The sequence below is a fragment of the Schistocerca americana genome, chromosome 2 (genome assembly GCF_021461395.2).
Source record: "Schistocerca americana isolate TAMUIC-IGC-003095 chromosome 2, iqSchAmer2.1, whole genome shotgun sequence".
NCBI lineage: Eukaryota > Metazoa > Arthropoda > Insecta > Orthoptera > Acrididae > Schistocerca > Schistocerca americana.
This window is the reverse complement of record NC_060120.1, coordinates 448,691,921-448,704,550: the sequence shown is the minus strand read 5'-3', so window position 1 is coordinate 448,704,550 and position 12,630 is coordinate 448,691,921. Positions and strand designations below refer to the sequence as shown.

The 12,630-nt window shown below is 40.5% G+C and overlaps 1 protein-coding gene across 2 annotated transcripts in view; it reads right to left on the bottom strand.

The window, feature by feature from the left end:
• The window catches only part of LOC124596098 (probable low-specificity L-threonine aldolase 2), a 269,257-nt gene extending 257,087 nt beyond the window's left edge, over positions 1 to 12,170 (bottom strand). The window contains exon 1 of one of the 2 annotated variants that reach the window (XM_047135097.1): positions 12,077 to 12,170. The gene's annotated coding sequence lies outside the window, so the exon portion shown is untranslated. The remainder of the gene's footprint in view (positions 1 to 12,076) is intronic. The other variant, XM_047135104.1, reaches the window with a different exon arrangement.
• Between the last annotated feature and the right edge of the window lie 460 nt (positions 12,171 to 12,630).

Here is a 12,630-nt window from a genome sequence, read left to right as displayed (position 1 = left end):
CGAATTCATTCAAGTCAGATGCAAGTCATTGTTCGATCGCCTTAAAACTGATAACAGTTTTTCTCCACTAATGCTGTACTATGTGATCAAATAATGCTTTTTTCAAGAAGCCAGAAAAAAAGGCTTCAGCGCTTAGGATAGTGAACGGTACAGCTAAAGAGCAGTCAGGTTGATGCAAGACCAGTGATCAATTTTAAAATTTTAGGTGCCGGAAGCTCCGAACGCATCTCTTCAGTCACACAAACTGCCCACCTACAAATAAAAATCACAAGTTTAGATTTTTGAAAACTTACAATGAGAAATCGCTTTTTACAGAAAACTGTTCTCAATCTCATGTTTTTAAAACATAATTTCTTATAACCAAAACAAAAAAATCACAAGATTTAACATAAACAACAGGTGCTACCGTCTATCCCAATAGCAGTCTCACTTCGCTATCTACTTCTGCCAACACCGACTCCAAAGGAAGGCCTCGGCGCTTGTTGGTGCCGTCACGTCATCTAGGCACGGCGAACGGCAGGTCTGTTGCAGGCAGAAACGCCTGGGCCTATCGTAAAGCTACAAATGAAGATCATAGTTCTGTATTACTGAATCCTGTCGAATCAAACGTAGATCAATATGACAAGATGCTTTGCCCCGTTGCAAGCTTCGGAAATTTTACATTCAAGTAACTATAAACTTGATCCATTTTGTTATCGAAACTTACCCCAACCCCCTTACAATTAACTCGTTTCTTTTATTCATTTATTTAGTTTCGTTTGACACAGTCGCTGGAAATGTGAACTAATTTACATGTGTAAATGTCCAACTGTTGCCAGTCATTAGATTACAGTAGTTTTCAACGAAAGGAATTCTAAACAGGAAACAAAATTGCTTGATACATCGAAAATACTGCTGAGCTTAAACTTTTTTAAACATGCACATTAGAAAAGATAAATATTTCCCTCTTGCAACTGAAAGGATAAACTTTATAAGACAAAAAGATTTTATTTGAATAAACAAGTATCTCTCTTTTTCCTCTTCTTCTGTCCCCCACCCCCTCCCCCAACGTATACAATCGCAAGATATTTCATAAACATTCGGTGCTCCTCACCCCATAGTCAACCAAGATACCTAAAGAAGAGCACTAATATGTTCACAGTTTCTTGTAAAAGCAACCCAGTACAAACGTAACTTCCTCAGATTTACAAATAAGGTAAAGAAGCACGAATTCTGTTGCTACTGGACCATGAAGTTGTTTTTGTATGTCAATCCTTAAAACAGGTGGAAATTTAAGTTCAAGAGTACACTATTTGTTAAGAAGGGTAATGAATTGCACAAGCCGGCCGGAGTGGCCGTGCGGTTCTAGGCGCTGCAGTCTCGAACCGAGGGGCCCCTGCGGTCGCAGGTTCGAATCCTGCCTCGGGCATGGATGTGTGTGATGTCCTTAGGTTAGTTAGGTTTAAGTAGTTCTAAGTTCTAGGCGACTGATGACCTCAGAAGTTAAGTCGCATAGTGCTCAGAGCCATTTGAACCTTTTTTTTTTAATTGCACAATTAATTGATTGCAGAAATCTCTCAGAACAATGTGTGTTGGTCAACTACCGCCAATAGTTTCACGTTTTCCTGTGTCAGAGAGGGAGACGGCACCATTATGAGTATACCTGCAACAGACCTGGCGTTCGCCGTGGCTAGCTGACGTGACGTCAAGAACAAGCGCCGAGGCTTTCCTTTGAGTCGGTATTACTTCTGCTCGATATATTGACCCAAATAAGTAGTCTACAAGATCCTGTTTTCAGCTGCTGCCAGTCGCAATGTTTAGTCAACTGCATTATAGCTGCTCGGTTAACGTGTGTCCATTAGCAATAATTATAGTGAAGGTATTTCATCACATCGCGTTGGTCGCCTATTGACACATTCACCGGTGCCGGCGCTGCAGCAAATTGTAGTTGCATTGAGATTTAATACACGTATACTATTCTAAATCTCCGGCGAGGACTTGTACTCCGCGTTCAAAATAAATTCCCAGGGAGTTGCCGGCCAAAATTTAAACCGTGTACAAACTTTAATCATTTAATCACGGTTGAGGAGGAAAAGGCAGTTTTTGTTATGGTGCGTACAATAACGCCGGAAAACTCATCATGACCGCAGAAAGCCAACTATGAAAAGAAAATTTAACTAGGTGTTTCGCTTATCAAAAAAGCATCAATTTCTGGAATCCGTCTACACTCAGTGCAAATTTTCATGTCTCATGTTAGGCATCAAGTCAGCACGTGTTACCATAATTAAATAGCAACAATATTTATTATGAGAGTTATTAAGGTCAAAAATCAAAAAAGTCCCAAGAAGACTTTAACCAGAAACTTAACACAATAAAAATAATAGCCATAAATAATGAATATGACCGCAACTCTGTTAATAAAATTTTAGGTAAAAAGACCAAAAAGCAAGCCAGGTCCCTACTGTCCCCAATGCCCAATGAAAAACACAAACAAGGAAAGATATGGTGCAGATTACCTTTTATAGGGAAAACATAAACTAACATACGTAACATCTTGAACGCAAAGGGTTTGTCTGTGTTTTTCTATGTCCCTCAAACAATAGGTGGTTTCTTGTTCAATGCAAAAGACAAACAACCAGCTATCACAAAAAGTGGGGTTTATAATACCATATGCCGGGAGTGTCAGTCTTGCTACATTGGAGAGACGGGGAGGTCAATTTGTACCAGGCTTAAGGAACACCACAGAAGCAGGAGCTTGAGGAAGCCTGATTCAGCCTTTGCAGAACGTTGCCGTAACAATAATCACAAATAGACAATCGATGTACAACTCCTACACACAGAGGAAAATGGGGCTAAGCTCGACCAATTAGAAATTTTAGAAATTATAAAACACATGTGTATATCCCCACACCTATTATTAAATGAGCAAACCAAAGTTAATTATTCACCTCTTTCAGATGAGACCACAACCCCAGGATAGAAGCAAAACTTTGTTAGCTGATGCATAAATACATTCTGGTCATTGTAGTATAATTGGTGAATGTGTAATAATGGTTGTAATTTGTTAAAGAAATGGTCATTGATGTGTACGTTATGCTATGGATACCAAAGAAGATGAGATTATCTTTGTCTAGTCATCATGTTCATCTACGTATTATCATCTTTGGGAATCAGTAATGTACTTGAAAATGGGCTTATAACCCGAAACCACGGTTTTGCAATAACATTAATAATAAATTGTGAAACAAGGCTAAAAACAGCGTTTGTTTAGTTAGTTTACAATGTTTCACCAAGACCCACAGTTGATACAATTAACATGAAAAAAAATCATAAGTTTTATGTGTTCAATTTCGCGAAAAAAATGCCACTTATGTCTTGGTACAGCACCAAGCAAGCAAAAAGGGATCTCAAACGATAATTCGGAAGTCTGGATCACAGACTAAACCAGAGATCGCACTGCGCCGTTGGCTTCTGACCAACTAGAGTGAAAGACATTTACGTATGTTTTCGGCAGGTCCGAGGTGCGTGGTTTAGTCCGCTTGTCAGCATAGTCTGGTACTATCGTCATCAGGTGCTTTAGGGAGCAAATCAGATTATTCACCCAAAACGAAAATAAGCCCATAACACTAGCAATCCAGTTCCCATGAATAAATAATTACTTCTTATGTTAATGGCATGCAAGACAATACGAAAACCCACAAAGCCAACTCACTATAAATAAAAACACAAACCAGTAAACAGAAACGACCCAGACATATTTTAACGTTGTACTAAGTACTCACTGATCTCACTCAATAAGCAGTATGGGAATGGTAAGACATCACAAGTAGTAGGCAGACGGTGGCACGACTCCAATTTTGATATCAAATTGATATGCAGATTAACTGAATTGACCAATTAATCAACCTCCCCGACCACGAACAACACCTTGCTTTGATGACGTCATGCGTTTTTCTCAGCCAGCATGTGGTTCCCAGGCCCCTCCCCCGTCACTGCCCCTCTCCCCCCACCCCAGTCCACATCCTCTCCCCCTGCCCCACATAACTCTGAAGATCTATTTAAATATTCGTTTTTTTTTAATTTTTATTTATTGTCTTTCCTCTTTTCTGTAAATATTAGAATAGTTTTTAAAACAGATTTATTTCCAAAGATGTATATAAGCAGTAGGAAGGGATAAATCGGAAAAACAAAGAACAGCTTCACCTTCACTTTTTTTCTCGACGAAGGATCGCCTTCGTTATCTGTGAGTCGAATTGTAAAGACGTTTGAGGATGTGTTGTGTGTAAAATGCTGAATAATTATCATATAAAAACGTATCGACATTGTTTTCACTGACGGTCCAACGAGTTCACAACCTTGGAATCCCGTGAAGTTATTTCATGGAAATTTTCTTTTCAAAATTTCTTATAAGATTGGGCACCGATCTTCCATACGACGGTGCATAATAACTGAGGTACATGAATGCAATTATCTACTTCCTTCTGTGGCCAACATATTTAATTTTGTTCTTAGGTCATAGTAAGTGCGACCAGGAAACTTTAACTATTTTCCTTTCACGTAGTCCGATCCAATCTATTTCCTTAAACATAAAATGAATATATTTTTCCCAAAACGTTTCTTTACATAGGCCACAAGGGACAGGCCGTACGTGCCTCTGAACGAAGTGTACGTTCGCGAGTTTCACGTAGGGACACGTAACTAACAAGTATAAATATTTGAGGAACATGGTATTATTTTTTATTTGTGGTCTCATTTTATCGCGAATGTACGTTCTCTCTTATTCTTACAGCCAGGCCGGTGCCATATTTTATTAACTTTTGTTCCATATCTTAACATCGCACCGCCGGTTTACGGCGGAATTTATTACGCGATTTGTCTGAAAGTTGACTGTTTCGAAATTGCAGCGCCGACTGGCTGAAATGTACATCAACAAGCATTAGCAGAAGCAAAGGGAGAACTTACAATGGCAACTGAATGCCATGACGATAGTTGTTGCAGAATTCATAAGTAATTATTCGACTGAAATACTTAGGTAATTTTTGTTCAGCCATCGTTGTGGCTATAATAAATTTGTTCTTGTTGCACGTTACGCCAACCGCGTACAATATGAGGAAATCACTATCTAATCCCCTGTACGCATGCCACATTTAAAAGGAATTTAAACAGAGAAAATTTTGGAAAAGGAAATGTTATTTAACTTTTACCAACCAAGAGATCTGACTGACGCAGGAGAGATCGTAAGGTAAGAATAACAGCACGAATACGCTTCTGTTGACAGTAAAGGTGGGCTACTTTCTGACACACACTGCGTCGAATGCATATTTTTTTCCAAATTTGTTTGATTTGAATTTGCGTAAAATTTGGTAGTTCTATTACACGAGGACAAAGCGTGACAGCCTAACGCCTTCGTATGAAGCAGCTGCACAACGACTGGAACTCACGATATCCAGTTTTATGGCGATATATGAAAGTTCGTTGATTTGAAAAAAGCGTATGAAGCTTGAAGATGGCAAAATGAACTGCCGAAACTGGTTGCTTCCGGAATGAAATAAAATATTTTGAAATGTACGGCTGCTGGTTAAGTTTATTGATTTGAAAAGTACATACCAGCCGATGCCCCTGGCCGTAATGGACCAACAGAGATTGCTTGATTTGTTGGCCAATGAGGAAGAACCAGATTTGTATGAAGAAGATGGCATAGTGCAAGCTAGTTTACAGGCTATAGTAGGAAAAATACACACTCACATCCTTGTGGATAATGATGCAAAAATTAGTGTGATGTCGAAAGCATTGTTTTAAAGAGACTGACAGCCACACAGCTTTGCCGCCCTATCCAGTGCAGAACTGCAAGATACTAGGAGACAAAGGTGGAAAATCTAAGCTAATTAAGGTACAAACCATGGTCGAAATACAAATTGAAGATATTGTTCTTCAGTCAGTTTTTCTAGTGGTAGAAGGGCTGACGAAACGGTGTATTTTCTGCATGGATTTCTTAGGGGCAAAATGTGCAAAAATTGACGTAGAAACTGGGAAGTGTCATCTGTTTATTAGTGGGAAGAACTGTACTGTAGATTTGATACAAGTCAAAGGTAGGAACGGCAAGCTTTGTCAAACCATAAACATACAAATCTTAAAAGTCAATACATTTCGATGCCATGACTCGAATGAACTGTGGTGTCAACAAGTACAGCAGGACAAATTTGAAAATAAAATATCGGAATGCACAGAAAACTCTCAGCAACAAAAGAACAAACATAGAAGTGTATTGTTACGTTATGTACGCGTGTTCGACAAGAAATCTGGAGTTATTGGAATGCATGAATAAAGAGAGGCGGTGGCCCAGGAGATAAAAGGATGCTTTCATGGTATATTATAGAGACCTCATTATAGCCATATTGCAGTCCGCTACTTGCAGTAAAGAAAGCTGATAAATCGGTGAGACTTGTTCTCGATCCCAGGGAGACCAATAAAATTATGTCCCAGTAACGACCCGACCCGAAAACCTAGAAGAAAATTATAGGAGTTCCATGGAGAACAATATTTAACTAGTGTCGGCCTCCGTAGTTGATACTGGCAGATTGCTTTAGCGCCTGAAAGTAGAAATACACAGCATTCATATTTGCAGGTAGGTCCTACCAGTATTGCGTTTTGCATTTCGGGTTAAATGTGAGTGCTGAGGTTTTCATTACTGCACTGGACACTGTGTTACGGCCTGACTTCCTAGACAAACTCACAGTATATATAGATGACATCTTGATAGCAACACCTACTTGGAATGAACACCTAGGTCTTTTAGATAGGATGCTGCAAAGAGTTTCAGCAGCTGGTGTTACAGCGAGCCTCAAGAAATCTAAATTTGTAGCCGGCCGATGTGGCCGAGCGGTTCTAGGCGCTCCAGTCAGGAACCGCGCGACCGCTACGGTCGCAGGTTCGAATCCTGCCTCGAGCATGGATGTGTGTGGTGTCATTAGGTTAGTTAGGTTTAAGCAGTTCTAAGTTCTAGGGGACTGATGACCTCAGATGTTAAGTCCCATAGTGCTCAGAGCCATTTGAACTATTCTGAATCATTTGTAAGAAAAAACATCAAATTTCTCGGTCACATAATTTCGCCTGCAGGGATAAAACGTGACCCTGAGAAACTGCTGGCGATAAAGAATTTTCCAGCACATTGCACAAAACGACAGCTAACGGCATTAGTAGGTTTGCATTCATTTTTCCGTCGGCTCATACCGAACCAATTACTCAATATCCCTGCGTTATTAGGTCTATTAAAGAAGGGCAGACAGCGGATCTGGACGCAACAGTCCAAGCTGATTTTGATGATATGCTCTGGTAAATTCCAATATTTTAGGACATCCTAACATGAGCAAAGATTTTTATATATTTTTTCGGGATTAGGAGCCTGTCTGTTTCAGCTGAACGAAGGTGGGGGCACCGACAATGTTAATTAGTTTTGCTAGCCGCACACTAACATAATGTGAATGCAGGCATTCCACAACAGAGTTAGAAACCCTTGCTATTGTGTGAGCATTTAAGAAATTTAATTATTAACTATTTGGCAGGCATGTAAGAGTCTTCAGTGACCACGGCATTTACACTCTTGTAGGCTGTTACATAATTGCCTTGCGCGGCGGATTTTGTTTTTGCAGTCCTATAATTTTGAAATTATATATGTGAACGGCAAAGACAACGTAATGGCCTATGCACTGTCACGGTTACCCCAAGGTTTGCCTGAGTTTGAGGAGTTCCTGGAACAAAACACGGAATTTAAGATTATGCTCATTAAGGACAGTAAATTTAGCAAATATTTTTTGGTTGTGTGTAACAATACGGCGAAATTGGAGGAAGAAGATGAGCGGTGGAGGAAAGTCAGCTTTCAATTAAACAATAACCCACCTGCTCCTGTACAGCAACATTACCTGTTGTATAAAGATGTATTATTCTATAGAAGAAACCCAAGCAGCGATGTATGGTGCGTTTGTACACCCGAAGTGTGTGAGAAAAGTTTAATTTGGCTTACTCATTTCATTTGGGGACACTACGGTGCCCACAGGTGCTGTAAGTAGTTGAATATGTACTGCTATTTTCCCAATATGCTTCGACTCACACAAAAATTTTGCAAACCTGTATTGTTTGTCAGAAGGCTAAGCCTGTCAATCTGAACTGCGAAACAAAGTTACTTCCTATTTTACCTAAAGACCCCCTCGAGCGGGTATATATAGATGCTACAGGACCTTTACCCTCTGCAGGAGGAGTTGTGAAATATATAATTGATGTAAATTATGTATTTTCAAAATATGTGAAACTGTATGCCACAAAAACAACTCAGCTAAGCGTATTATTAGATGTATGCTAAATGACTACTTTCTGTGTGTTGGAAAATAACAGACGATCTTATCAGATAATGCAATCTGTCTTACATGCAATGCTTGGAAACAATTTCTGAAAGAGCAACGGGTCAAACAAATCTGAATATCCAAATATAGCCCACAATCCAACCCGACAGAGGAATTTTTCGTGAACTGAATAGGTTTATGAGGACGTATGTAGCCAACAAACAGTCTAAAGGGATGGACAACTTAAACATATTTGAACAGGTGGCAAATGATCTTCCGAATTACGATTTGAACAGGTGGTAAATAATTTTCCGAATTACGATACAACAGTTACACCGTCGGATTTAATATACAATAGGCAAGACAACCTGTAGATTTAAATGAAAAGGTATGACAGGTATTGATCTCTATTTTAGAACAAGCTCAACGCCGTAAGAAACACTTTGACAAACAGCTACATGGTGTTACCAGATTTGTGGTTGCAGAAAAAGTATTACTTAAGACACATGTGAAACTCTCTCTGTTAGCCAATAAAAACGCTAAGTGGCAAATAAGGTATACTGGTCCGTACATTATTGCACACATTCCGTATGACGGATGTTATTTACTTGTGTATCGTCACAATGGTAAAATCAAAGGACTCTATGCACACAGAGACTTGAGGAAATTCTACCATGTGAAGTATCACACTTCACATCTAACTATGCACACGAGTGAAATAAGTAACCTATGGTAAAAAGAAGGAATACGATACGATTAGGGTAAAGTAAGTATATTTTATGCAGCTACGTGAATCAGAGCATTTCACTACCTTTGTTTACGTTTGTCAGTGACTGTGGACACAATACACAAGCAAGCTAGGACATACACATCAACTGGTATCTAGCAATGTTAGCACATGGGGATGCTTGGAAAGTTTGAGTGAACAGTTTATGATGACAGTGGTATTTTAGTTTTAAGTTTGTGTACGAAGGATTCGGGAGCGAACAATTAACACAGACCTCGGAACAAAGTAGCTGTAAGGTTTTTTTTATGCCACTTGTGCATCAAGTTTCTAAGGTACAGGGTATGTTAAGAAAATATTGGACCCCCTAAGGTACTGCATAAGTATATGGTCACGCAAGTACATGTCATGTTGCAGACAGAATACTTTTTTCTGGCGTATACACACCACTAGGCATTATCTATGGATACATCGAGCAAAATGGTATTAATATTTTTTTTGTATGCTGCGATAATGAAATGATTTCTGACTGCTAATGAAACTTAAGCGTGGTATATGCCATACGCATGACAATCTAATCTAAGTAAAGTGCATCTAAAGATATACAGTAACGTATGAATAAAAACTAGTGTGAGCATACTGAAATACTTATAATTTTTCAACTTCATACACAACTTAGAGTGCAAATACACTGTTGAGGGACGATTTATCAACGTTATCTGAGGCAAACTTAACACCCTCTCATATAATAATAAAAGAAATATGTACGAGATAAGTTATAGGAAAGTAACCGGCAGAGAAATTAGATAATACCGAAACAAACATAATTCTTTACAGGTGGCGTTCGTCGAGGTGCTACGAGACTTCAACCGGCGATGGGAGGCAACTAAGTTACACTAATGTCACTTCGACTTACGATCGACGTTATAAAATATTACCAAGATCACTGAGAAGTATATTTTTTGGAAGAAGTAAAGTAAGAAGTGATTAAGGTCATGTTAAATAAAAAAAATTGTGCACATACCGGTGATACAATAATGAAGACACGAACATGAAAACATATACAAACACAGACACCGACTTACACCATGTGATCAAAAGTATCCGGACACCTGGGTGAAAATGAATTACAGGTTCGTGGCGCCCTCCATCGGTAATGCTGGAATTCCGTATGGTGTTGGCCCACCCTTAGCCTTGATGACAACTTCCACTCTCGCATGCATACGTATAATCATGTGCTGGAAGGTTCCTTGGGGAATGGCAGCCCATTCTTCACGGAGTGCTGCACTGAGGAGAGGTATCGATGTCGGTAGGTGAGGCCTGGCACGAAGTCGGCGTTCCAAAACATTCCAAAGGTGTTCTACAGGATGATTCAGGTCAGAACTCTGAGCAAGCCAGTCCATTGCAGGGATGTTATTGTCGTGTAACCACTCCGCCACAGGTTGTGCATTATGAACATGCGCTCCATCGTGTTGAAAGATGCAATTGCCATCCCCGAATTGCTCTTCACCAATGGGATGCAAGAAAGTGCTTAAAAACATGAATGTAGACCTGTGCGGTGATTGAGCCACGCGAAACAAGAGGTGCAAGTCCCCTCCATAAAAAACATGATCACACCCTAACACCACCGCCTCCGAATTTTACTGTTGGCACTACACACGCTGTCAGATGACGTTCACCGAGCATTCGCCATACCCGCACCCTGTCATCGGATCGCCACATTGTGTACCGCGATTCGTCACTCCAAACAACGTTTTTACACTGTTCAATCGTCCGATGTTTATACTCCTTACACTAAGCGAGGCGTCGTTTGGCATTTACCGGCGCGATGTGTGGCTTATGAGCAGCCGGTCGACCATGAAATCCAAGTTTTCTCACCTCCTGCATTACTGTCATAGTACTTTCGGTTGCTCCTGATGCAGTTTGGGATTCCCGTGTGATGGTCTGGACAGATGTCTGCCTATTACACATTACGACCCTCTTCAACTGTCGGCATCTCTGTCAGCCTGCAGACGAGGTCGACCTGTACGCTTTTGTGCTGTACGTGTCCATTCACGTTTCCACTTCACTATCGCGTCGGAAACAGTGAACTAGGGATGTTCAGGAGTGTGGAAATCTCGTGTACAGACGTATGCCACAAGTGACACCCAATCACCTGACCACGTTCGAAGTCCGTGAGTTCCGCGGAGCGCCCCATTCTGCTGTCTCACGTCTAATGGCTACTGACGTCGCTGATATGGAGTACCTGGCAGTAGGTGACACCACTATGCACCTAATATGAAAAACGTATGTTTTTGGCGGAGTCCGGATACTTTTGATCACGTAGTATAGGAAGCAGTATAGCGCACAGCAGCCAAGCTTCATTATCTATCTGTTGTTTATATTACCTAGCATTTTAATTTAGTGTATATGTGAATTTAAGTATAGTGATCTGTTTCTTTATGTGTTTTTATTTCATTCTACTTGTTTTTTATATGTGTACCATGTGTTGTTACAGTGTTGGGTGACGCAAAAGGTGAAATTCCCCGCCATCCGCCCCCCCCCCCCCTCACAACAGTAAGTCGCTGGTAGTTAATGTGCGTATTTTGCCTCATTTGGAGACAATCTTTAAGAGCACTCTTTGTGCAGTCACTATTTGCTAGAGTCCTTTCGGTGGTTTTGTGAATTTGCAGCAAGATCGTATATTACAGGGTTGCTGCTATTCCTAAACTGCGCGTTCTCTTGTGCCCATGAGGTGTAGAATTTTAGTCGCGACTGCGAATTAAATGCATGAGGCACGCATATCCTAAGAGCGCATTCACCTACTAGTAATTTGTATTTTGAACTATAAAGAGCAGTGCCAGTACAAACCTAGTCTTGTAAGTGATCATCGGGAATCAATGATGACGTGGGCATAAACTCACATATACGAGCGGGTACTATCACAAGCTACGACACTGAACGTTCAAGTGGTTAGGGAAAGTGAACATTTCTGCGGGTGACAACGAGTGTTGGTGCAAAGACGCAGTGTGCTTAAAGAGAAAAATGCAGTACTTACCCTTGTGCAGCGAATCTGGGAGGTGCCTATGGTTCCGTCCTGCAGCCAAGGTGTTTGAAAACTGGAGACAGGTTTAGTGGCCTTGCAGATAACGTAAGCGCCGCACAAAACACCTTAAAAAGGCGAACTGTCTAGCGCGTGCGTGGCAGCTAACCGGCGAACGACCGCTTACTGGATTTCAAACGACGAGTTCGCTGCGCCGATGGTGATTGTTGCGTAGGCATCGCGCCGCGCTACTGACGCATTATTCACTGACGACGCATTGCAAGAGTGCAGTTTAAATTCAAAAATGAAACACAATGTTAAATGGACACTCGCTAAAGCAAATAAGAGAGGAAAAGTGAATATTAGAACCCCGAAAGAAACCAGCACCAGTACAGCTCACGATATCTGGCCCACGTCCCGAATTAAACAAGACACCAAAGTTCAATGAACCTATCCATGGACCTTACCCGCGTACTTACGTATATACGTATATTACAATTAAGTTAACTTAACTATTAACCCACGAAAAATTTTATCTGCTTCATGTAAATTTGTCTTTGATGAGAGGA